The 24,963-nt window shown below is 43.3% G+C and overlaps 1 protein-coding gene across 7 annotated transcripts in view; it reads right to left on the bottom strand.

The window, feature by feature from the left end:
- Positions 1-24,963, bottom strand: part of OSBPL5 (oxysterol binding protein like 5) — a 172,816-nt gene that overhangs the window by 67,375 nt on the left and 80,478 nt on the right. The window contains exon 1 of one of the 7 annotated variants that reach the window (XM_058806210.1): positions 8,474-8,736. The exons of the other annotated variants lie outside the window; for them this stretch is intronic. The gene's annotated coding sequence lies outside the window, so the exon portion shown is untranslated. Of the gene's footprint in view, positions 1-8,473; positions 8,737-24,963 lie in introns of those variants that run through there. 7 annotated transcript variants of the gene reach the window in all.

Here is a 24,963-nt window from a genome sequence, read left to right as displayed (position 1 = left end):
TATTGCACTGGCTATTTCTTCCAGCTAAGAATATCGAGTGGGTTGCTGAAATGAATGCTTAATGATTTTTACATCTACCTCCTCTGCCCTTTAAACTGTAAATTGATTGTTATGCAAAGGCTATTAATTTAACAAAGCATATTAAATTTCCCACTAGCACTGAGGAGCTTCTCCTGACATAGCATTTCACTGGTCTTTCCCCTTGTTAACTGCATAGATCATACCTCACTTGCTGTAATTACAACTACTACATCAACATTAATTATTTCCTTGGTAATGGCAGGTGCATGCAGAATTGAAGGTCTAGCCCACACTACCAGAAAGATGAGTCTCCAGCACTCAGTGAAAAACAGGAGTGAGAACCTTTCCTGCAGATCTCTTTATCTCACTTTATTTTCAGTAAATCATACTTTCCATAATCTCCTTTAGCCCCCAGTTCCTGAATGCATCTCAACTCAGTATAGCTCATGCAAAGGCATTCTCTTGAAGCACCAATCTATGCAGGAAGGTGAGGTGCTTGCTTGGAATCCTCTTCAGCCCTTTAATCCCACGTTCTGATATTTTCAACTGAAGAGATAAATCACACCTGTTAAGTATATACCAAGCACCTTATCCATCTTACTGAACTTTTATTTAAAGCTTACCATTATTTGTTACTGATATCTCTCATAAGCATTCTTCTAAGCAGGAAAAGAAAGTTAAAACCCAGATTAGCAAAGACTCCTCACCAAAATATAATGTACAACCAAGCACATGTGCAGCATATAGGAAGAAATGTGCAATCACAAATCACAACTCATCTCCTGATGCAGTTTTCATAACAACTAGCCAAGAAATTCCAGTAAGGATCCAATTTGGGAAAAACTCAGGAAACCAGATCTCTGCCTCTAAATTTCTGTTCATCTTGAAACACTACCATACATCTTTAATTGAAAGTTTCACAGAGGTGACACAAAGCATTCCCACCTGCTTTTCAGCAGTGAACTGAGGAGGCTCTTAGAGATAAGTTAACACAAAATCAAGGTGTAAGCATAACTTGGGCACACACACACAAACCACCCTTGAGCTAGACAGCTGGAGTAGGGCTAACAATGTGGGCTACAAGGAAGGCATACAAGGCAGGCTAGAAATGGTATCTGAGAAATCAAACAAGCACCACATGGCCAATTCATTCTGAAATCTCTGCTGGTGCCTGCTGCTCGTTCAAGCTTGTTCAGGTAAGCAGATATAAGGCACCACCACACCTCACTAGCAGTACAGATGATCCTTGAATCCCTGCTGCTTGTGCTGGAAGTGTGGGCACGTCTCCTGGGCAGCACACAGTGGTTTTGGCACTGCCAAACCACAATGTCCAAGTCAAAAGGCAAAATTCCCTTTGACTTCCATGGACATGAGGCTCAGACACAGAGACATGGTATAAGACACTAAAAACAGTGTTGAAAGCTTTGTACTAGTTAAGGAAATAAACACTCACTTATTAAATTCAATATAAATAATATTAGGCCAAAGATGAAGATACTGGACATATAACTCAAAAGCAGATTTGAAGTGCTCTGCTTCCTTTTTGTTGCAGTTATTGATCTCCTCAGCTCATCTACCAGTGACAGTTTTCATTTGAGGCCTGCTGTGAACACATCTCCAAGCCCAGGCATTTCAGGGAGCAAGTCTCTGAGTCCCATGAACAGAATTAATGAATTACATAATGGTGAACCACTTCCACCTCTGACACATTGAGCTTTCCAGTAATTATCCGTAACTCAAACAGTACATGTTGCTTGAGGAATGGCTGTCCCACATCCTGCCATGCCCTGAAGTTTTAATGTGTGCTGTTAGTGATACCCTCCAACAACCTCCCACACAATCATTTTAAACTGTAGCTGTTCTAAGAGAATGGCTTCTAAGAACCCTTTATTTCTAGAGCTACCTCAGGGGTAAGAGAGCTCAGGCTGTGCTAAGGGCCACCCTGATGGATTCACCACAACAGGCTTTGGGAAGAGGGAGCTCAGTCCCACATGGGACCCTGCCATCCCCACTCCTGCAGGGGCTGACAGGATTTGGGATAAACTCAGGGCAGTGAGATATGGTACACAGAAACACAAATAAGGCAGTAACTTAGTTGCTTTAGTTAAAGCTATTGGAAATTTAAAGCCGTGAAAAAACCACTTTGGTTTGGACAGGGGCACAGTTACATCATTTGCAAGCAGGCCACATCTTCAAGGTCAAAAATATCAATGCCCTGATATTTTTCTTTGAAAAGAACATATTAAAGAGCATCATTACGGCCTCATCCTGCTAAATCACATAATGAGAACATATTCCCTTTTAATGGAAGTATCCTACTTTTAATGACATTTCTAAAAACCCAGATGACTGCAAGCCTCACTGATGGCTTTCTATGATATCCACATCAACTTTTACACAATTAAGTCTCGAAAAGATTGTGCCTTGGGGCTACATTCCCACCATACAACTGCTAGCAAATACCAAGTTAATTTGAAGACCTGCTTTCATGCTTGAGAGGGTCCCTCTGATATTATTCCCTTGTTTGTGAAATATTGCCCCCATGTAACAAAGTAATCCAGAATCAATTTCTACCTCAAGTCTGTTGAGCCATTCCCAGACTTGGGCTCCCAGCAGTAAGGCAAGGGTAATGGCAGGCAAGGATGTTTTACTGACCATCTTACAAGGCAGAAAACAAGTGCTGTTCAATACCACAAAGATTCAGTTCCAGATTATGCCATGAGCATCCACTGTCCCAAAGAATTTTAGATTAGAAGCGTATTTCTACCTTGAAATCTTGTATGAGCACAAATTATATCTCCACCCAATGGCTCTAACCCCAAGCCTACTAGATTATAGCTGACCTGGCTCACCCACTTCTGCAGAACAGGTAAATGATGGGGAAATGACCACATCCTGTGGGGCTCTAATCGTGCTGAATTTTCCACTCCTCTATTTTCTTGTTTCTCCTATCAGATTCAGACAGGATCTGTAAATCTCAGGGGCCTTCATAAGGAGGGCTGAATAAACATGACCAAATAAATGTTAAGGAAGTGCATCTATTTTTGAAGAGATCTTTATGCCCCTGTTCAGCTTCTCTGACTTTTGGGCATGGTAATATATCAAGATATGTTGTACAGTGCTTTAAATTTAGAATCCACCTATACTTCCTCTGCTATAGCCACTGTACCTGAAATTCTTCAGGAAATTAATATACTGAGTATCTTTGCATAAACCTCACTATTTCTCAGAAACGAGAACATCCAGCTCTTTCTTCGACAATAGTTAAAAGTCAGTACTGCAGTTATTTTGGTCCTTGATTTTTAATTAAAAATCTCTGCAGGAGGAGGGGAACTAGACAACTCACAAAGAGTGTGCAGGGTGGGATTTATGCTGTGTTAAATGAGCCCAAAGGACTCAAACCGTGCAAGGGCTGATTGAGCATGCAAGATGAAACCCACTCTCAGCCTCAGCTCTCAGGATGAAAACTCTCCTGTGCCCACTCCAGTCTCTCCTTCTCTCCCAGTTTACCTCACACAGTGAAAACAGGCAGACAGGATAACTCTTTGCATTGTGGCTTTCCTTCAGTTCAGCCAGAGGAAGTTTTAGGCACACAGGTAGATGAGCACCCATGTCATACATATTTAACTGTGTATTTGCCTCTGCCCATCTCCTTCTACCTGTTCAACTAAAACTATCCCAGTGACTACTTATTTTTGCCAGTGACTACTCTGCTACTCATACAATTGTCCCACTACCAGGTGCAGCATGCTGGGCATAAGCAAGACTGAAACTGAGTTATCAGCCATAAACTAAAGCCCTGGAGAATCAGGACTCCCAGGCTGGTGGGCAGCAAACCTAACAATACAACTCTTGATACCAGACAACAAATCAGAAAGCTGTGGAATTCAGGAATAGGACTCTTCTCATCACTTTAAAGCTAACCTATACTGACATCAGCTTTTTTGTCACTGAATGGAGAGATCCAGGCAAAAAAATCTGAACTGAAACAATAGTATAGCTTTGGCTACAAAGCCTCCTGGCTATAAGCACTGGCAACTGGAAATACAAGGGAGGTCAAAATCAGCTCTGCCTGGGGAGGGTAAGGGAAGCCCTCACCACACAACACAACACCAAGACAAGGATGTCTATGCCACAGGGGAGGGAGGAGAGCTCAAAGGAGGTATGGAGAACAAGGGGCACCTGCAGACCCTGCTTCTAGAGATTTATGGATCACACTGACCTTCAATAGCTCCATGCCAAAAGCACAAATGTGGCTTTAAGCAAACATAAATCCCTGCCTCCCACACAAATGTGAGCTGAGGTCTGACCCAAAAGGAAGATCAGGTCCTCAGTGTCCAGACTGGCCTTGTCTGAAAGGAAGCCAAACACAATGCAGCCAGTTCACAGCATTTTCTTTATCACAGTGCTAAGAGCAGCTATACAATGCTTTCCAACAAAGGACACAGCAATTTATCAGAGAGACAGGAGTTAGCAGGAAACACTTCCATTATCTCTGCTATGGAAAGGAAGTGACAAAGAGAATGGCTAAAAGATGACAGACAGTTTTTATGAGGCCAGACTTCAGGCCCTCTCAGGGCTGACCAGCTCTTCTTTTCCATACCAGGAAAAAAGGGATAGGCTTCAGCTATGTGGGTCTCATACAACAGGAGGGAGCTGCCACACTGATTTCTCAATACAAACAAACCAAAATGAATGAAAATATCTGTGCTCTATCAGATCCTCTGCTGTGTAAATCAGGGAAGTTTTGTGGCCTCCTTAGCAGGGAGATGCTGATTGGCAGTAGGCAGCGCATGGCTGAGCATCCAACTGGTAGAACAGAGGCAATCTCAGAGACCTGCAGTGCTGTAAAGAGAGCACAGAGGACAGCAAGAGCCCATGATGCTTCCTGGCAACTCTTTGGTTTGTATTAGAAAAGCAGGCTTCAAAGTGGTGGCTGCCTACAAGCTCCAAACACAGAAGAATTTATAAACAAAAGAGCCCAGATGGGAAAGATTTGAAAAGTTTGGGAGGGCAACAGGGGAAAGAATAAACAAATATCTCTTAAATGAAGTAAGGAAGCACTTAAAATGGCAGAAGGCTAGATGGTCTATGCAGACTTTGTGGTGCCTCTAAAAGGTACAAAATCTTTAACATCCCATGGCTGTGCACATGTACCAAATTCCCCTACAGGGCACAAACACAGGCTGCTATTACCAACTGCCAGTAACAAACACTATTGCTCAGCCACTAGCAATCAGGAGGCACAGCAACCCACAGTGTTAGGAGCTGTACAAACACATAACAAGTAATTGTCTCTGCCTCAAAAAGCATATTGGGTTTCTGTCATCTCAAGCAGCACTTGGACCCAAATGTATTTGCTAAACAGCATCAGACCACAGCAGCTAATGTCTGAAGCAGAGAAAACTAAAGAGCGTAACATTTTAATGTCTTCTCCTTGATCAGGTCAGCTCATTCAGTGCCTTTCACAGCAAAACTAATCTTCCACTCATCTCCTCATCTTTAGAGAAATGTGTAAACACAGATATTAACAGCTTCACTCCTCAGACAGCAGCGATGAGACCGCTGTAAGGACAACTGGGCCTTTTATAATGAACAATTTCCTATCTGCTTAAAAGTGGAGGTGAGCAGATTAATAAAAGGGACCTTTCCAAAACTGCTCAGCACTCGATTCTGCAGACTCATGTGGGAGTGGGGCCAAGCTGAGACTGCCTCTGTCTGTCAATCTCACAAACTGTCCTGACTGCAAACCATGCTGCCAAGAGATGCAGGCAAGGATCTGTCTGATGTCTCTGCCTCTCCTTCCAGGACTGCCAATGTTGCTGGACTCTTTAAGGTGGAAGATCAGCTGTTGACAGCTTGCAGTTCCACCCGATGCAAACAGAACAGACACAACCCATGAGTGTCAGCTCAGGGAAAGAAATAATGTACCCCAGCAAAAGGACTCCCACAGATCACCTTCCTCCTAGAAAGAGGCAGCAAAGACCAGGGCAAGCTGGACATTCAGCTGGATCACAACCCAGCTGCAGATTTGCTTAAGGTCAGCTGCTTGCTCTTGACGACCATACAGCAGTTTTATTGCCTGCTGCCTGTCTGTGCCACCCCAGCTGCAGCCCCAGCTTGCAGGCAGAGACCCAGCCTGCTCGTGGGAGTTACCTCTGCCACCATCACTGCAGTCATGGGGAGTCAGTGAGCTCAGGGAAAAAACAGCAAAGGAGATTTGCACCTTGCTCTGCAGAACAAGCCCCTTGCAGTTTGGAAAGCTGCTCCCAAAGCAGTGCTCAGTCTGGAGGTAATGAAGTTGAGAAACGCAGCATGGAAATGGCACTCACAGCAAGCAAAGGTGGGAATTAAATGAGACAGAGGTGACACTAACTCATAGGAGGAAACTATTAGGTTCTGTGAAAATTTACTTCCCTCAACAACCTGTCAAGATAACTGCCAACAAGCAGCACAACAAAGCATGTTCCTTCGAACAAACCTCTGCAGTTCCCTAATGGCAACAGCTTCTCCCCCCTCCATCAATTCCTTTATATCACTATCACCTTGAAATAACTTAAAATACCTTAAAATAACCTTTTACCTTGCAGAAGAAAAGGAGCCTCCCCTGCTTATTTTCTCTGGTAGAAGAGAACCTAAAAGCTTTAGTTAGGTCCCATGTTTCCAGACAGCTGCCATCAGTCATGTACAATTAAGACAGTTCTGGCCCAAAAAAACACTTCAGCTGGTGGCACTGCCTTCCCAAAAAGCTCTGAATAGAAAGTGATTTCTATACCAAATGTACTTCTCCTTTGCCTGCAAACACCAAAAGTCTTCCCTACAAATTCCTTGCTACACGTACTGATCATCTAGATTAACCCCACTGATAAACCATGATGTTTAGGATTATAGTGTCTGACTGGAATTTTTCAAAGTTTCACTATGTACTGTTGGTCTCTAGACTGCCCTGCCCTACTGATGACTGAGGTAGATGACCACAGATAAGTGTTTCACACCCACCAGGCACTCCCATTTCCCTAATGCAAGCAGATTTTCAGGAACCATTTTTGTGACATTGCTAAAATATCTCTCTATTTCCCTGACAGCTCAAAGGCACCTCTAAGCAAGCATTACTGGAATTTACATCTCTGCCATTACATTGCCAATTGGCTGCACATAAAAGCAATGGTCAGTAATCACTCTGAAAGTGAATAAAATCTTTGGTACTTTATTTATAAATAAACAACAACCACGACTCACATGACTCACAGTCGTGACTTTATAGCCAACACACTGGCCAATTCTTAGTTTCTTAACTGTGAATACATAATGGCAGTAACACCAAGTCTTTCCACTGTACCTCTGGTCACAAAGACAAGATTATGAATACACAGCACATTCAACACTTCTTGTCAAAGAGTTATTGAGGCAGTCTGCAGACCAAGACTTGTTCTATACATGATTTTTTACCAGTTTTTCCTTGTTAAATTACAAGTATTATTTGCTGCTATATTTCTGATGATACAACAAAAGTGTGGATGCAATCAGAGCCAAAAAAGTGCTTTATACTGGAAGAGCTGGTTCTTCTTTCCCACAGGGGAACAAGCCACACTGGTATAAGCATGTTCATACTGGCATAGCTGAATTCACACTAGGGGAGGGTTGTATCAATATTACAGAACAGGAGTTAAAAAGCAATGCAAGTTGTTTACATAGGCAAGACCTAATTTTGAGAGGATTTGCTCCTGATCTTGAAAACACTGCAAAAACTCCTAACTCTACACGCCATCTAGACACAGAGAAGGACTGGGCTGATCATGGGTTTAGCTGAATAAAACACACCACAAATCAATGCAGATTGCTGGACAGTAATAATAACAGCAACAAAAACTTACAGAGGGGGCACACTTTCATGTGGGCTCTCACTAATAAAGCCAGTTACATCTACCCTTTATGCAGGTGAGAAGGTACCCAAGCTGTTTAGCAGCAGAGGGCAGTAAAATGGCCAACCTTATTATATCAGTCCAAATTTCTTGAAATGTCAACTGATGAAGCAAATCACAGGACGCCACTGCCACAGCTGCTGCTATCAGAATTCAAGCCTCAAGGGAGCTGAGTGTCCGTGTGGTTTTGAGCAGACAGGCAGAAATGCAAATAGGGTGTTCAGATACTTTCAAATCCATCAGATACAATCCCTGCCAGTCAAAGGTTCCCAAAGCATAAGGCTATAAATGTTCAGAAGAATACACTGCAATTGCTTAAGACTGTCCAGCCTCTGAGGCATGGGATGGAAACAAAGAAGAGGAGACTGAAAGGAGGGGAATAAGAGCTGAGGGGAGAAGAGGAGGTCAGGTAAAAAAAGGAGAGACTGAAAGGCATAAAGAAAGAGCCTACACAAAGGGAGGATTTTAGAGAGTGCTAAGAAAGTAGGAAGGTTGGGATCAGTCTTAGGCAAGGGGAAAAGGACACTCACCGCAGCGCTCGCAGCCTCAGAGGGCAGTCACTCCTCTCTCCCACACGACACCTGCATTCAGAGCCACCATCCCTTCCCCAGCTCCTCACCGCCTGCTACATGCTCACAGGGCTTTCTGACCCCTCCTGGAGCTGCCCAGCTCCAGGCTGCAGATCAGCACGGGAGCCACAGAAGACAGAGGCACGCAGAGCCTCTGCTCCAGGGGCACATGGCTCTCAAACACACCTCCCACACGCTGCCAGCACCCTGCCTGCGAGCCCGGCGCTCGCTCCGAAAACCAGGGCGGCTCTCTAACCACGGCCAATGTGGAGGAAAATCCCGGGAAGAAGCACGACGTGATTCAGCCCAGCGATATGTCCAAAGAAAGCCTTAAACAATAGCCCAGAGCGGGTGTGATCTGCCACTGTTTGGCAGCGGAAGTTCAAGCTGCAATGCCCATCCACAATAATTAATTGTCAGCACTGTTAACAGTTTCGCTGCTGATCAAAGAGCTGGGCAGCACCGGGAGAATTACAGCCAGTTGCTGTCACTTATCAAAGCACGGCAGCAATAAACAATCTGCAACTGTGACAGATCTATTCCTGTCCTGCATAATCTCTCACTCTCATTCTGTTCCTTTTTAGTGGCTTCTTAGCCCACAGAATCCCTGTGCAATCAAAAGCAAAAAAAAAACCCCAAACCGAAACAAACAACCCTCTCCAATTCACTCCTTTCTGAAATGAAACTGAAAGGAATAAAGTAAATCCTTGCAACTGAGGAATCACCCAGTGCACTCTGCACAGGACTCAGATACAAACGAGTTTGACAAACATTTCTCAGTTGATGCAGCAGAGCAGTAAAAGCATAATTTTTTAAGCTGTACAGAACCTAAACCTGCCACGCAGAAGCAGGTTTGCCAAGCACTGGTGCAGACTTCAGGTACACTAGCACAGTATTACTGCTTTAGATTTAAAAACAGTCCAATGGATGTTGCTAGTTACAGTATCCCATGGCAATTGTACAAATATTTCAGTAGGCGAGCATTTGTAATTACAGCCCTGAATCACTCTGCATCTGGAAAATATCCACATTTTTTCCTTCGTGGGTTTTCCCGATACTGCTAAATTAAGAGACAAACAGAGAACACACACCTCAGCCAAAGCTCGCCCCCAAGGCTATCTGTGTTGCTGTTGTTCTCTCCAGCATGTGCTCTTCCCTGGTCCTTATCATGAAGAAGGAGTTTGCAAAAATATCTTTATCTGCTGCTGTCACCCACTGCAGTGTATCAGTCAGTATCGTTTTGTACAGTTTTACACTGACTTCAGAGAATTAGAATCATGCAATGGCTTGGGTTGGAAGGTACCTAAAAGATCATCATCTGCTGAACCCATAGATACACCTTCCTCTAGATCAGGCTGCCTAGAGCCCCATCCAGCCTGGCCATGATCACTTCCAGGGATGGAGCATCCACAGCTTCTCTGGGCAACCTGTTCCTCTGCTTTATCATCCTCACAACAAAGAATTTCTTTCTAATATCTGATCTAAATCTGCCCTCTTTCAGTTTAAAACCATTTTCACTTGTCCCATCACTATCTGCCCATGTAAAAAGTTGCTCTCCCTCTTCTTTATAACCCCATTTAAGTACTGGAAGGCCACAACAAAGTCTCCCTGGAGCCTGCTCTTCTCCAGGCTAAACAACTCCAGCTCTTTCAGCCCGTCCTCACAGGAGAGGTGGTCAATGCCTCTGACCATGCTCATGGCTCTCCTTTGGACTCTTTCCAACAGATCCACCTATTTCTTGTGTTGAGGGCCTCAGAGCTGGATGCAGCACTCCAGGTGGGGTCTCATGAGAGAAGAGGGGCAGGATCCCCTCCCTTGACACCAGCTCTCCTTCTCCTTTATTGGAGGGGAGATGGTACACCCTCTTTAGCCTTTATTTTCTGACCACTGTACTTGAAGAATCCCTCCTAGTTATCTTCACATCCCTTGCCAAGTCCCATTTTATCCGTGCCTTACCTTTCCTGATCCCACCCCAACATTATCCCTGTACATTCCCCAGTCATCTGACCCTGGTTCCACTAGCTGTGCATTTTCTTCTTGCTCATCAGCTTGAGAGGAAGGTCCCTGCTCAGCCATGCTGGTTTCTGGCCTGCCTTACTTGATTTCTTACACATTGAGAGGGAGAGGTCATGTGCTCTAAGAAAAGTGGCCTTAAAGAGTTGCCAGCTCTGGTCAGCTAAGGACAGGATTTGGGATAAACTCAGGGTAGTGAGTTTCCCAGGGAATCTCATCCACTGATTCTTTAAACAGCTGGAAGTTTACTGTTTTAAAGTTCAGGGTCCTGACTTCGTTCTTTGCCACGCCCATGTTTCTTGAGATCACAAACCCAGCCAGGGCATGCTCACTACAGCCCAGGCTGCCTCCAGTCTTAACCCCTGTAACCATGAACCCCTGTTTATTTGCATTGGTGAGCACTGGGTTTGTGTAACACTTGGATCTGAAATTTACCCTTGATGCACTCCAGAAGCCCCTGGATTGCCTACAGCCAGCTGCATCTGGATGGCTGAAATCCCCCATCAGGATGAGAGCTTGTGAGCATGATGCTTCCTGTAGCTGAGCCAAGAGGCCCCAGCAACAGGTTCCCCCTGGGTCAGGTATCTGCAGTAGATCCCACCCACAAGGTGTCCTTTGTTGGTGTGGTCCTTGACTTTTACCCACAAGCTCAAGCTGGTTTTAGCTGTTTGTCTCTGAAACAGCCCTTCACAATCCCCCCCTTCCTTATCAGAGAGTGCAACACTCCTGCTCCTTCCCAGTCTATCTCTTCTGTAAAGTTTGTAGGCCTCCATTGAAGTGTTCCAGTTGTGTAACTCATTCCAACATGTTTCCATGATAACAATTCTAACTGAAACATGGTTTCCAGCTCCTCTTGCGGCACGCACTAGGGTCTTGGGGCACACTTGTGTCAGACCAGATTCCTCCAAGACATCAGGAATGGTGTGGCTAAAGGATTTCAGAACTCCCACTTGTTGCACTAATTTCTCATGAATAAATGAAGATGCAGAGGTAATATTAACAATGAGAAGCCAATATTTTAGAGGTATTTCACACCTTAAAAGTACTGAGCAAACAAGGATTAAATGTATGCATAAACACCACCTTCCACACTTGACAGACCTTTGTTTGCTGAAACCGCAGCACCTGCTGAGACATGATCTTACATTGGATCAGATACTTCAACTATCAGAGACACTGCAGGAGGAAACTATTGAAATCCTGCCTCGTGGGAGGCAATGCTCATGTGTCAGCCAGCACAAACACTGCCAGGATTTTAAAGCTGCCACCTTGGAGGAAATGATAAATCCCAGTGGGGTGTCAGGCAAGGGGTGATACCAAGGCCAGGATCCACAGACCCTCTCCCACGAGGGGCTGGGATAATCAGGGCAACCACAGAAACTGGGGTTACCAGCAGGGGAGGAACCATGCAGGGTGCACAGTACCCCAGAAATATCCAGCCTCACTTAAGAAGGCAGAGGAACCCTGCAGTAAATTCTGGAAGTAATTAACAGAAAGAGTGGAAAGTAAAAATTTTTACTGCATGTCCCAGAGTCTCAGGGAATCTTCAGGCAAAAGTGTTTCTCTTGCTTTCAGACAGTTTTTAAAGAAGTCTCTGTGGCTTGGTATTACAAGCCAAAAATAAAAACTGGGATGAATTTAAAGAGAAGGGTTCACAAGCAACTAGCACTGTGAAGGGCCCGAGATCCCCACTGAGATGGGATAGATGCAGGGCTTCTGTCTGAGAAGGACACCCTAGCTGTGAAAACAGAAGGGATTTTTCAGGGCACATGAGACAAGGAGGTGTTAGGAACAGTTTTGCCCAGGAAAAAGATGTTATGGTCTCTGCAGCCCTGTGTTTCCCTTGGTTCACCATTTTTTATTGCTTCTTAAAGAGCAGAGAATTTTGGAATGGGTGCATGCAGAGGCAGCAACCCCTGTTCTGCAATGAATCACTAAATATCACAGCAACCTGGTGGCTCCTCACAAACAGTTTTAGACTGTGGTCTGCCCTTGGCAACCTTGAGACTCACTGGCTCCAGGCAAGGCATGACAATCCAGAGCAGGGAACTGTCACAGCATCATTTGTGAACAATGGCACATCTACCTCTACCATCCATTTCAGGCACAGAAAAACAATGGCAAATCATCAAATTTCTTCCCAGAAGGAAGCTATTATAACTGCTTCCAAGATGTCCTACCTCTTACACTAGTTCAGAATGAATGCCATAACAAAACCAATTTCTGCAAACTGGTATGTGTTTGCTCTCTTGCTAGCTCATACCCTCAGCTGGGTTTGGGTCAGTGGTGACCTGCCTGGGGTCAGTGTGGACAGGATCTGTCTTAACACTTCTTGATCTCAAAGAGACTTGCTTGAAAGTAATTTTCCATGTGCCTGGTAATTGTGTTCTCACTGTTTCTTTCTTTGTTTATGCTCCATTTCTGCCAAGTAACTGTGTCCTTCATGTAAATGGAAAAGCATGTCTGGGTCCCCAAGCTCATATGACCAGGTGGTTTTTTCTATAAGTTTGGCTGAATTGATTGCTTTCTTAAAAAGCAAGCAAAACACTTTGATCTTCCAAAAAGAGGACAACATTCAGAAAGACCTCTATTAAATGCTGTTAGAGAAAGGCCAAGCAGCACATACAGCTTTGTATTACTAAATTAACAATGCAAAACCAGACCTTAGAACAGACAGTCTCACATAAAATACTTCCAAATTCTGATGCTTGCAACAAATAGATGACCAATTCACAACTAGAAACCAACTGAGCTGACACATGGATTATGCAAGTAGGTTCAATTCCCACACAGGTCCAGTAGCAAAGCTGCTTCCAAAGACACAATGACTTTGGAAAAGTTTGTTAACCTGTCTAGGGAAATCTCAGCAAGCTCCTGCCTCAAAGTCTACACTGGCCCTTTTCCTCTGGGCATTTCTTACTCAGTCAAAGACAATGCCCAAGTAACACAAGACACAGCCTCTTCCTACAGCTGAAGCAGCAAAGGCACCTCCCTTTGTTTCTTCTGATTTCCTCCAAGAAAAGGCACACTTTCTCCCCTGGAATCTCTCTGAATCATGGAGCAGGCAGGCAGCCCTTAACCCCTCTGGCCAGGCAGTAGGACACAGGCATTGCTGAGGAAGACTCCCTACAACCCTGCTCAGCCCTCCAGCCCCAGGAGCCTTTGGCCATCCCAGTGTGGAGATGAGGACCTCAGTGGTTCTGGCAAGGAGGGCTTAGCACAGCTGAGGTTCCCAGGCCCTTCTCTGATTGTACAATCTTCACAGTGCATTTCTAGCTTCAAAAGAAAACAACAAAACAAAGCAAATAAATAAGAAACAACTTGTTTTTCTTTCTCCTTTTAGACCTGGAATCCTCTTGAAATATCATTGACATGAAAGAGATTTGTGCTTTGCATTTTTTGTGATTGCAGAGTGTCAGAAAAGAAACATACCAGGCTTACATGCTGCTTTTCCATCAAGCAAAATGAGGAGGAGATGGAGGAAGAATTGCTTTCTGATGCACGCCTGGTAATGATTTCTCACCACTTCCAGATCCCCATTAACTGCTGATTTCCACAAATGCACATTTTGGAATGACACAGGAAAGTCCTTCATTTTTAGTAAGCAGCAGATTAAACCATTTTATATCCAGAATTTTGATAAAGAAAAACCTTTCAGTTCTAAATTGCTGTAAGACTGTTCTCAAACAATCCTACAAATCCTTCTTGCTACACCTTCTCATGCTATTTACAAACTAGACCTATTTTTTAAGCAAATAGAATTAATTAATCTGTTTTCTTAAACTGCTTCCAAGATGCTCTCTGAACAGGGCCAAGTCTTTACCAGCTCCCTAAATTGCCGTATTAATAAAAAAAAAAAATATATATATATAGAAAAAGAAAAATATGTAGAAACTAACATCTCAATTTTTCAGAAAAGACATGCTTGATTTCCATGGTTTATATATATAAGTTGTGTCAGTGGCTTTACCAATGCAGGAGTTAAAACAATTTCCTGCCTTTTCCTTAATTCCACCCATCTCAAGCCTTTGCTATATTTAAAATGACTGCTACAGTTTTTATTTGACATTCATATATGTCAAGGCAACATTTAAGTATAAAACAGAGGCCATTGGAAACAAATAAAGTTCTGTCAGTCCTACCTGCTAAAAAGCATCTTTTGCCTAAATCAGTCTTTTCTGTCTGCAAACTAACAGTGCCATAGGAAGAGGGTTCCTGATCATACTGAGGCATTCTTGCTGTTTTATGCAAAGTACAGCTCTGACAGGATGCTGCTTTTCCCCAGCAGTGCTGCCACTGACAGCAACCCAGCTCATGGCTCATGCTAAAGAAAGTAACTTTGCTAAATCACAGCACTTTAATTCCTGAAGAATAATAGATTCAGCACTGATCCCATTGCCTGGTCTGCAGGCTTTTCTGTGTTGGCAGTCCCCTGAAAGAACACATTCAGAACTTGGTCAACTTATAGCATTAACATCTACTAACCAACACAGATCTTCCCTGCTACTACCACCATCAATGAATGTGATGCTGTGTTGCTACAGGGCTAATTTTCAGAAGAGCTCTATCTATCTTTCTGCCTTCACAGGGGCTCCACTGTACCTGACCAGTAAAATACTGTAGTAACAAGGTAGAAGAATGAAAAAAATGCAAGGCATTACAGGATCAGATTAAAGAGGTACCATTTTGGACATGTACACAGAGACACTTGAATGAATTACAGCCAGTTTGCCTTGCAGTTCAAAGAACCCAGGATCCCAGGTATGAAAAAGATGCGTACGAAAAGCCAGGCAGAAAAGCATCAGAAAATAAAAGCTGTTAGAAACTAATAAAGAAGCCTCAAATGGCAGGAAGGGGGAGCCGCCAACAGCAGCAAGAGTATTCTCACCATCCATCCCTCTAGGCAGATTACTAAGGATGTTCCTGGCTAGCAGGCTAATCTTGAGAATACTTTTGTTACATTCTCTGTGCCTGTTTCTGGGAACAAAGCTATGAGAAATAATTATGGGTAGGTCTGGGCTTTGAGCCCTAGTTAAGAGAAAATGTAAACCTTTCTCCAAATCTATGATTAGGTCCTGTGATTCAGGAAGAAGCAAGAAGATAGCTAATATGTATTTATAAATTTTGCCTCATCTGCTTCCAAACTTTCCATTAACAACTTGGTCAGTATCCAGTAACAGGAGGTTTTCCAGGGCCAGGACACAGAGGAAATACTGCTGTGTGAAATGTGCACTATTGTAATGATATTCCCAAATGACACAGTAAGGTGGTGACAGGATTTGTGCTTGTCTGAATCACTGCCATGCTGCCAATAAATGTCAGGGCTTTGGGTTCGGGGTGTTGTTCTTTTTCTCAGTTTAATAAACAAAAGCTGCAGAGGGAAATCCTTTTCTTGAAGGCAGACTGTAAATGTGCAGAGGCGAACTCTCTCTCATGAGAGAGTTTGTCTTGCTGCTGCTAGAAGGACAGAGACAAGGAGGACTGGCAGGCTCAAGAGCTGCCCAGTCGAGAACTGGAGGAAAAGGCTGAGTGAATTCAGCAAGCCACGGGCAAACAGGTCAGTGCACCAGGCAAACTGGGTGCTCTGACTGCTGAAAATCAGGACAAAGGCTGCTGGGACCAGTCTTGGAGCTCACATGTCCCAGGACACAGTGAAGGCAGGACAAGGGTGCTCCTCACCCACCCAAGTGTCCTTTGCTTCCAGCAGCTACAGAGCACAAAAGACCAAAAAACTCCATATGGAAAAAACATGTGCTGGCTGCTACATGGCAAAGTAAACTTTCTAAACAGACTGAGCCATTGTGATTATGTGCAATCCTGAATTGTTTGTTGTGACTTTAGTTACTAAAACTGGTAGGAAAAAAATCACCCCTTAGTTTCATACATACAGTGAGAAAAAGCCAGCATAAGGGATGACGAGGAAGTTGTTCTTCCTCGTGGCCCAACATGCAGAAGATGAACTGTGACTGACTTCTGCAATTAAAAAGGGAAAATGAAAAAGTGTTTGCTAAATCATGAACTTGACTTCTCAGCAGTGGCAGCTTGCTTCCATGAACCAACACGTCACCCCACCTTTGGAAGGATTTTTTTCCAAATCAAATCACTCATCTGCAAAAATTGTAACTGCAACCACAGCTCTGGTCCATTTTCAGAGTCACACATTTTCATACCCCCACTTAGTGCTTGGTGCCAACATGCTTTGTCCTAAGTACTTCTTTATACTGGCATATGGCAGACAACCTCTGATAAGAAACACAGCCACTGAGGATGAAGTGGTACAAAAAAAGGCAAAAGGCTTTTCTTGGTAAGAGTTATTCAGATTTTAAAAATTCCAGCAAAATGGAAATTTATCCAAACCTTCAGAAACCCAGATTTCAAGATGTTCAAAAGCTTGTGCTTTTGTGTCAGAGAATCAGGCAATCTGAAGAAATTTTGATGCCTCCTAACATGATTTTGATACTACTTTATACAGTAAGACCCACATACTTCAGACTATGCCAGTAACTTGTTTAGTGGTCATTTTTTTTCTGCAGTCTGTGCTGGTAAGTTGAATGTATGGGGCACTTACATTAAACTGCTCATTAGGCCTAATTTACATTAACTGCAACTACTTATTGTCTGGAGCTACATAAACCAGGACAGAAGGAACACCCATAAAAAGTAAATTACCTTATTTCTTCTAACACTCTTGTTTTCAATATGGCCTTTTACACAGACAAACATTGTGTACTCTAGCTTAAAATTAAGGTAGAACCATGGACTGGATATGAGGTGACTGATGTGTCAGCTTCCTTTGAATCCAGCAACCTGAGTCAGAACCAGACTGTTCTGCTCCCTCTTCATGTACCCTTTGGCTTTAATGCTTTCAGCTGTACAAGATTCTGCTTTTACAACAGCTCCCAAAAAGAAAAAGATGTTATGGGAATGGTAAGAAAACCAGTAATGGAGCCAGATGCAGTAAAAAACACCAAAGAGTCAAAACCCTCAGTAAAAGTCACTTTAAATACCATTATCTCTGCTGGTAAAGAACACACCAGACACATGGAGCCAGATCCACAGCTGGTGACCTGACTTTGATGCAAGTGAGGCTATTTACACAATGTCCTTTTATGTTTAGCAGAGAGCAGGGGCTGTTTGAGAGGACAACCATGAGGCTCTGGGCTGCCTTTGAAGTGGTAACACACCATTTCATGCCACAGATAGCTGGGTATCATGTGTTGCACGGGCTTCTGGTTTAAACTGTGCTGCACAGCAGCTGCACAGCAAGGAGGGAATGACTCAAAATCCAGCAGAACAGCCAGTGCCTGCACTCCACCCAGGAGGTGCTGTACGTGCTGGAGGCACAGGAGGACATGCAGCAGCTAACTCTGATAAATACAGTCAGACTTGAGTGCTGTGATCTAGAAAATAGCCTTTGCCTTGAAGGGGTGGACACCCAAAGGAAGGACTTGTGGCCCCAAGTCCGCTTTCCCCATCAAAGAGTGTGTTTCTAAATCCAAAGCAAGCAAGAAGGGGTGGAAGCAGCGTTTCTGACAGAACATGCCATTTTGAAAATGGCAACATAAAGTGGCTGCCAAGGGATTTTTTTTCCTGTGAAACCACACCTGTTTTAGCCTCCTCTGCCAAGAAAATCCATTTCTGCAGCTGTGTCATCAGTGAGTCAGAGATTCCCTGATGCTGAGTCTCCAGACTTGTCCCACTGGTGGTTCAGTGGCAGCATAGACAAGAAGAGATCAGCACAAGGGAACCAAGACTAACATGTCAGAGCCAGGCTGGCTTCTGGAATATTTTTGCTTGTATTAAACAGTGAATACACCAGTAATGGAAAAACAGATAAAAACAGACTTTAGCTGTGATCCCACACCTGGAACACAGCAGTAGAGGAATGGCCACACAAATGTCCTTTCTCTGCAGCTCCCTGCACTGAACAGCAGGTGACCACACCAAGCACAATACAAGACCTCAAACCTGCTACTTGTGCTCTGGCATTTTACAGCATTTCCAGCAAGACTGAGGTGACAGATTGCCATGATTCAGTTTAGGTGGGACAACCAAAGTGCTTCCCTGTGGGGACAGTCAAGAAGGTGGGTAACTGAGGACCTGCTGGTGAAAAAAATAAATCAAACAAGCCAAGTATACATTTAATCCCTTGAAATCTAGCTTCAAATATTGAGTTCAAAGCTGGTCAACCCCAGGATTTCCAGGGATATTAGAGGGGCCTGGGATAGCTAAACATGACCTAGCACTCCTGAGCACTCTGGGTAACAGCTGACACCAACAGCACAGTGTTACAGTGTGGGTGAAGTTGGACAAAAAAGAAGGCAGAAATTGCTTTTTTGCTTAGATCTCTACATGGTACCATCCATCACCTCCAAATGGTTCAGGGACAGAAGGATCCAACAACATTAAATATCCACAGCTGCACACACGGTACACACATGTACACACACACACGGATGGGTTCAATACAACACTCACCCCCAAAGAAAGGCAACAAAATCTATCTGCAATGTAACACTGCAGTGATGATATCTTTACTGATTGCTATTTCAAGACACTGTCACTGGAAGAGATTTATATCTCTATCACTGTGCCCGCCCATGCAATTAGTCTATCTTTGTGCCAAATTATATTAATGGACAATGAGTGGAAAATTTCTATTTAAAAAAACATTCACAAGGAAAAAGAAATATCTATTTAGATACATTACCTCTATCAAATGAGAAAGTTCAAGACTGAGAAAGCTTAGTGCTATAGTTCCTTGCTGAAAAAGCACTGGAAAATTCCAATTACTGCCTCTCAACTATTACATATCACATTGGCTTATTTTATTTTTTTTTTTTGCTTATAAACAAAACAGATCACTGCAATTTAATCAGCAAGATAATAGTGCAGATGAGCTTATAGTGTATGGAGAGGCATAATTAAGCTTCTGAACCCAAACACTGAACCTAACCCTGACTAAGCCTAAACCAACCCTTAATCCTAACCCCTAGCCCTAACTATTAACCTTAAGCTACACTTAAAACTTGGCAATGAACAATTCCACCCAGAGCAGCCAGGACTGAGGAAACAACACCCACATGGAGGAAAAAAATCCCTCAGCTGGTTCCTTTTTTTTTTAATTGTAATTTGAAAAAAGATAATTAACAATTCTACATCAAAGGCAACCTGCAAGACTAAATGCACATGTACATGGTTAGACACATTCAGCCCCTAACCCATTCAACATCCACTCAATTCTACCCTTCACTTGGAACACTCAGTTGAAGAATACCACTCCCTTCATGTGTCCTGCTCTTAAATTCTTTCCAAGGATTTCCATCATGAGAAAAGGGCTCCCCTCTTCCTCCTTGAACTCATCTCACAGTCCTACATGACATTCACAAAAAGCAGAGCTTAGACCTCAGAAAAACACATCTCTTTGGCATCTCACCAACTCTGTGCACCAAACTGACTTTCACCAAAGCAGAAGAAAATTTCACAGCAACTTTCCTTGATCAGACCACTCAGCTCAGTCAAACACTGCAGGACTTAACAAGCCCAGGCATCTCCATCAAAGCAAATAAAACAGTAATTATAAATGGAGCTTTTTCCAAAGAGAGACTGATTGGCAGGTAGCATTTATATCTTTACCACATGCAAGGTAGGTACAGCATTTTAACAGAAGCAGAAAAACATCTCACAATGAATGTACCTATGTCTTCACAAAGATCCTGCCTTGGTAAAAACTGGAATCACACTGCACTGTCAAATCTACCCAGTTTCCTTTCCCAGGGCACCCTGAGTCCATGCACATGAGTTTAGAGTAGAACTGTTCCTAAATTGCCACAAGTCCTCCACTGAAATCACAATTGATTCCACTGAAATCACAATTAATTTCAGCAGGGAATAATTTTTGGAAATTTTCCCTGAGAAAATGAAGAGATCCCATTGGAAACATTCTAAGGCAAGAAATAAATGAGGTGATCCCATTAGAAACATTCTAGTGCAAGAGAAAACTGGTTGTTTTTTATAAAAGGGACCAGCCTCTGATAATCTCCCACACATGAATGACACTGCACTGCAAATAGCCTGACTGATCCCCATGGGTGGTTATCATGAGTAAGGCACTACTCACAGTGACCAAAGGTGATAAAAACATCTGTTCCTTCCTGGTTACCACAAAGAGGTGGCCTTCTACTATGGCATGTATGAGACTAATGGCATGTAGGGAACTGACTCATTTATTAGGTGTGTCCTATCTTTAGAAATAATGTTAGACCAAAGAAAAGGAAAAGGTGCATTTCTGCCTTGGGTACAACATGGATTCAGTGTCTTTAGGTAAGCAAGGAATAGAGTTCCTGTGTCCTCTCCTTTGCACAATTTAAATTACACAAACACACACAAGCAGGTTGAACAATGTCAGACTGTTGTGTTTGTGGTGAACATACCAAGTCAGTTTCAAACATCTGAGATGGGCACTAGGCATGGTAATAACCCATCCTGGAGCTGATACTTCTGCTGTCCTCACATGAAACAACAGCCTGAGTCCTGCCCTAAGCAGCCACTTAACCCATTCCCCAACACAGTTCCCTAGAATGTCTGAGAGAAGAACAAGCCCACAAAAGCTTTTGGAGGACACTGAGGCATGGAACACCCTCACTTTGCAGAAAAGCAACATTTTTGCACATATTGTCCTAAATATATCTATTATGAACCAATTACTATGCAATAGAAAAGGATTTGAATTAAATTAACTCCTGCAACTCTCCTCAGATTTCTCACCAGCATGATAGTACTGATGCTTCCAGAAACTGCATGGAGTAGAAAAATGAAACCAAACATTTTGCTTTAACTTTCTAATACAAGAAAAAAAAAATCTCCCTCACTTCTGCTTCTCTCACATGTCCTTTCTGAGCACTTCATCTTTGTTTGCTCCAGAACAGTTTAACATAGAATGACACTTGGGACAGGTCAGCTTTCCACCAGTCACCACTGATGCTGAATACTCCCGTGACCATGAAGCACCTAGTCACAAAAATCTGGTGGTCTTGTGGATATAACATGGAATTGGAAGATAAGAATAAAACCCCAACCATCTGCATTTCTGTTTTCTAGTCCATGTTTAACTGCACAAATATGTAGGTTTCACTCTCCCTGTTGGGCAATGCACAAACACATTGGGTTTCTGATCTCATCCAGGAAAGAGAAAAACCCTGAAACTGGAAAAAGAGTGGAAACTATTTGCAGGTGGAATAGAGAGAATCAGGATGCACCTTATACTGGAGGAATAGCATTACAACTGATGGAAAACAACCAGCAGCCCAAATCCTGCCCCACTTTTCTTCTCTGGCTCTCTGCTCTGTAAATCCCTGACATTCAGCTCCAGCAGCAGGGGAGCTGGGGATAAAAAAGACTATTGTTCAGGCCTGCAGAGAGACCACAATATCAACCAAAATGACACCCAGGCTTTCCAAGCAGACATCTGCTAGAAGGACCTTGGAAAGATAAGCAGTACTAATAAACAGAAACTGATAGTAACAGCTATACAAAATATAGATAATAAGTTATACACCAGAACACAGGAGTCTATTTTTGGTAATAGGTAACAGCAAATTCAACTCCAGAGTCTCCACAGTAGCTTTCTCCTTGCCACAAGTCATGCCCCCCCTGCAGCAGATTCCAGGGAACTGTACATCCAGCAGGCAGGTATTCCAGCAGAGCTCTCCTCTTTCAGGAGGGTCCTTGTTGCTGGTATTTACATTGCCCAACTTCTCATAACAAATTGTGTCCCCTAAATCGGGAAATTAGTCTCTGTTTTCAGTTGAAGGGGAGAGGCTCCTGCCAAGAGTGACTCAAAGCAGCAGCCTCTCTCAGCAGGAGCCTGGTATTCCTATGCTCTTAGGGCAGACATTGAAGTCAGACAGCTCCAAGCAGCAAGCCAAAATACCCACTGAAGCTCCTTTCCATCCCACTTACATACATCCTTTTTCAGAAAGTAAGCAGTCACAATTTTGGTCCCTAAACAACTATTCAAACTACCCTTGTAACTTTTTTCTACCACTGAAGTACCTTATAGGGACACACCTGGGCCAAGGCTGCCTTACTGTCCTCCCCTAGTCTGGCTGCAGCTGCATGTGGAAGCCTCAAGTACAAATTACAATACTGGGAGGAAAGGGGAGAATTCCAAGTTTGAGGTTTTCAAGATTTGCAATTCATTACCTGGAGCAGAATCTGGAGCAGCAGGCAACACTAACATTTATGAAATGGCACAGCATTGACATTCTTGCAGCAGAATTAACCCCAGCTATGGTGTCATTTTGACAAGGGGCAAAAGAGAGCAAATGACTACTTAAGGCCACATTCAGGACGGAACAGAGAGACACATACTGAAATTACGTGAAATGGTTAACTCCTGAATGTGGTATCCTTCCACCCCAGGCTCAAAGAGATCTCAGACAGCCCTGTACTGCATTTCTTGCCCATGCCTCTGCCCGCAGTAAGTCTGAGTGCATTCAGGTCAGGCACTAGCAGGTATTTCTATACTGTGCTCTCACTAACTTTCAGTGAGGAAAACTCCACAGCTTTTCCTCTCCAGCCTCTTCCAACAATCCCTCATTTTACCGTACATGGGTTTTCCTAATGCTTGATCTGACTAATTTATTTACACCAAGAATGAGAGTACCATAGGCACTGGTAGACACACTTATTATCATCACTGCAGTGGCTTGTAATTAAACTTACTCAACACTTCCCAGTAGAGGACTTATACTCAATTGAATTTAGACTATTTGTGTTGAAATTCAGCATCTCAGTCAACTGCCTCAGGGCTGGTTTGAAGAACATTTCAACCAGAGATAATCAGTGATTTCTATGAATGAATGGGGATACAATGTAAATTGCATGCTAGCCAGGGACCTTGCCTTGGAAAAACTCGGTATTGATACCCTCCCCTGAGACACACAAACACACACACACACACTTGGAACTTGCAAATAGATCCTAGTACCACTCCTATGGAAAAGTACTGCAATTTGGCCAAGCTGTGTGTTTTCATTCCAGCCTTTGACACCACCAGTGCTGCTGCACCCACTTCACGCATGAAGGAAGGTAAAATCCATGGCAGCTGAACCCAGCTCCCATGGCAGCAGATCCTCACGAGGCACAACCAGCTCAGAAACACACACAGGTTGGAGCAGGGACATATGGTCCAACATTGAGCCTTTCCAGCTGCCAGCCATGTCTGGGAACACTGAGAACTGGCAACGAAGTGAGATAAGGGGAAGATGCAACCAGAACAAACTCCCCAAGATCACAGTCTAGGACCTGATACTTTTCACTCTGAGCAAACCCCCCCAGTACTTCAGTGGAACACAGCTGGTTCCTAATGCCTGACTCACAATCTGACCTTCCACCTCTCCTGTAATGCCTCCAGTTCAAGGACAAGGTGCAGTGGCAAGGCAAGGCAGTGAAAAGGCCTATGTCCCTGCTTTGAGTATGGGAGTCTACCTGCAAATAAATAGGGGGCTGTGTCCAGACTGCTGTCTCTTCATGGGTATAAAGTTTTAAAATTAATAGATAATCAACCTGAAGGCACAGCACTCCAATCTAAAATTATAAATTCAGTCTCACAGATGCCTGATATACCATCTTAAACTCTATTTCCATCTCAATGTATAGGATGGACTCTCACTGGCACAGTGCCTATAGGGTCATTGGTGCCTATAGGGTCATTCCACAAGCAGCAGCGAGTTCTTCACAGCTGGAGCATGGGAAGGGGCACGAATCACATCAGCATTTTTCAAAGGCACCACTTAGGAAGAAGTTCTCAATTTGCAGTCACCCAGTGAAAGGGAAACAAACAAAACTTTAAATGGGCTAGCAGCAGCCTTGGGGACAGATAAAATGATTTAGGAAAAAAACCACCTTTGATCTTTTATGGTGTAATTAACCCTAATATAACAATATACAAGTACAGAGATGGAGATAAGCAAGGGCAGAACCCCTACAGAAACCCAGTATCTGCAGATACCATCATCTGTCTTGTGTATGAAATGATGTATGGCAGTTTGCACCTCAGGGGGCTCTAGCAAGGAAACAGCATTTCAAGAGAGCATAAAGCAATGATTTGATTAAATCTGGATTAATCTCCAAATATTTTCCTCATTCCTGGTTTTACACTGATGAGTAATTTCATTTTTGTGATCATACCTCTTAGTTCCATCTACACCTATATCTGAATCTAACACATTATTTATGTATACAGGTCTCTGCATGTATTAAACTCTCCTTTTTCATTTTACTCTTGCCAGAATAGTATTAAATAACAGCAAAAGGTTTTATTCAGACTGTGTCCAAGACAAAGGAGGGACAGCATGTATTTCAAACCAAAACTACCCCAAGTTAAAAAAATAAAAAGCCTCTAGTGCTTTCCTGCCTAACAGGCCTCTTTATAC

Source organism: Ammospiza caudacuta, chromosome 6 (genome assembly GCF_027887145.1).
Source record: "Ammospiza caudacuta isolate bAmmCau1 chromosome 6, bAmmCau1.pri, whole genome shotgun sequence".
Classification (NCBI taxonomy): Eukaryota; Metazoa; Chordata; class Aves; order Passeriformes; family Passerellidae; genus Ammospiza; species Ammospiza caudacuta.
Note: the sequence above shows the minus strand (reverse complement) of the source record. Positions and strands in the feature narration are given on the sequence as shown.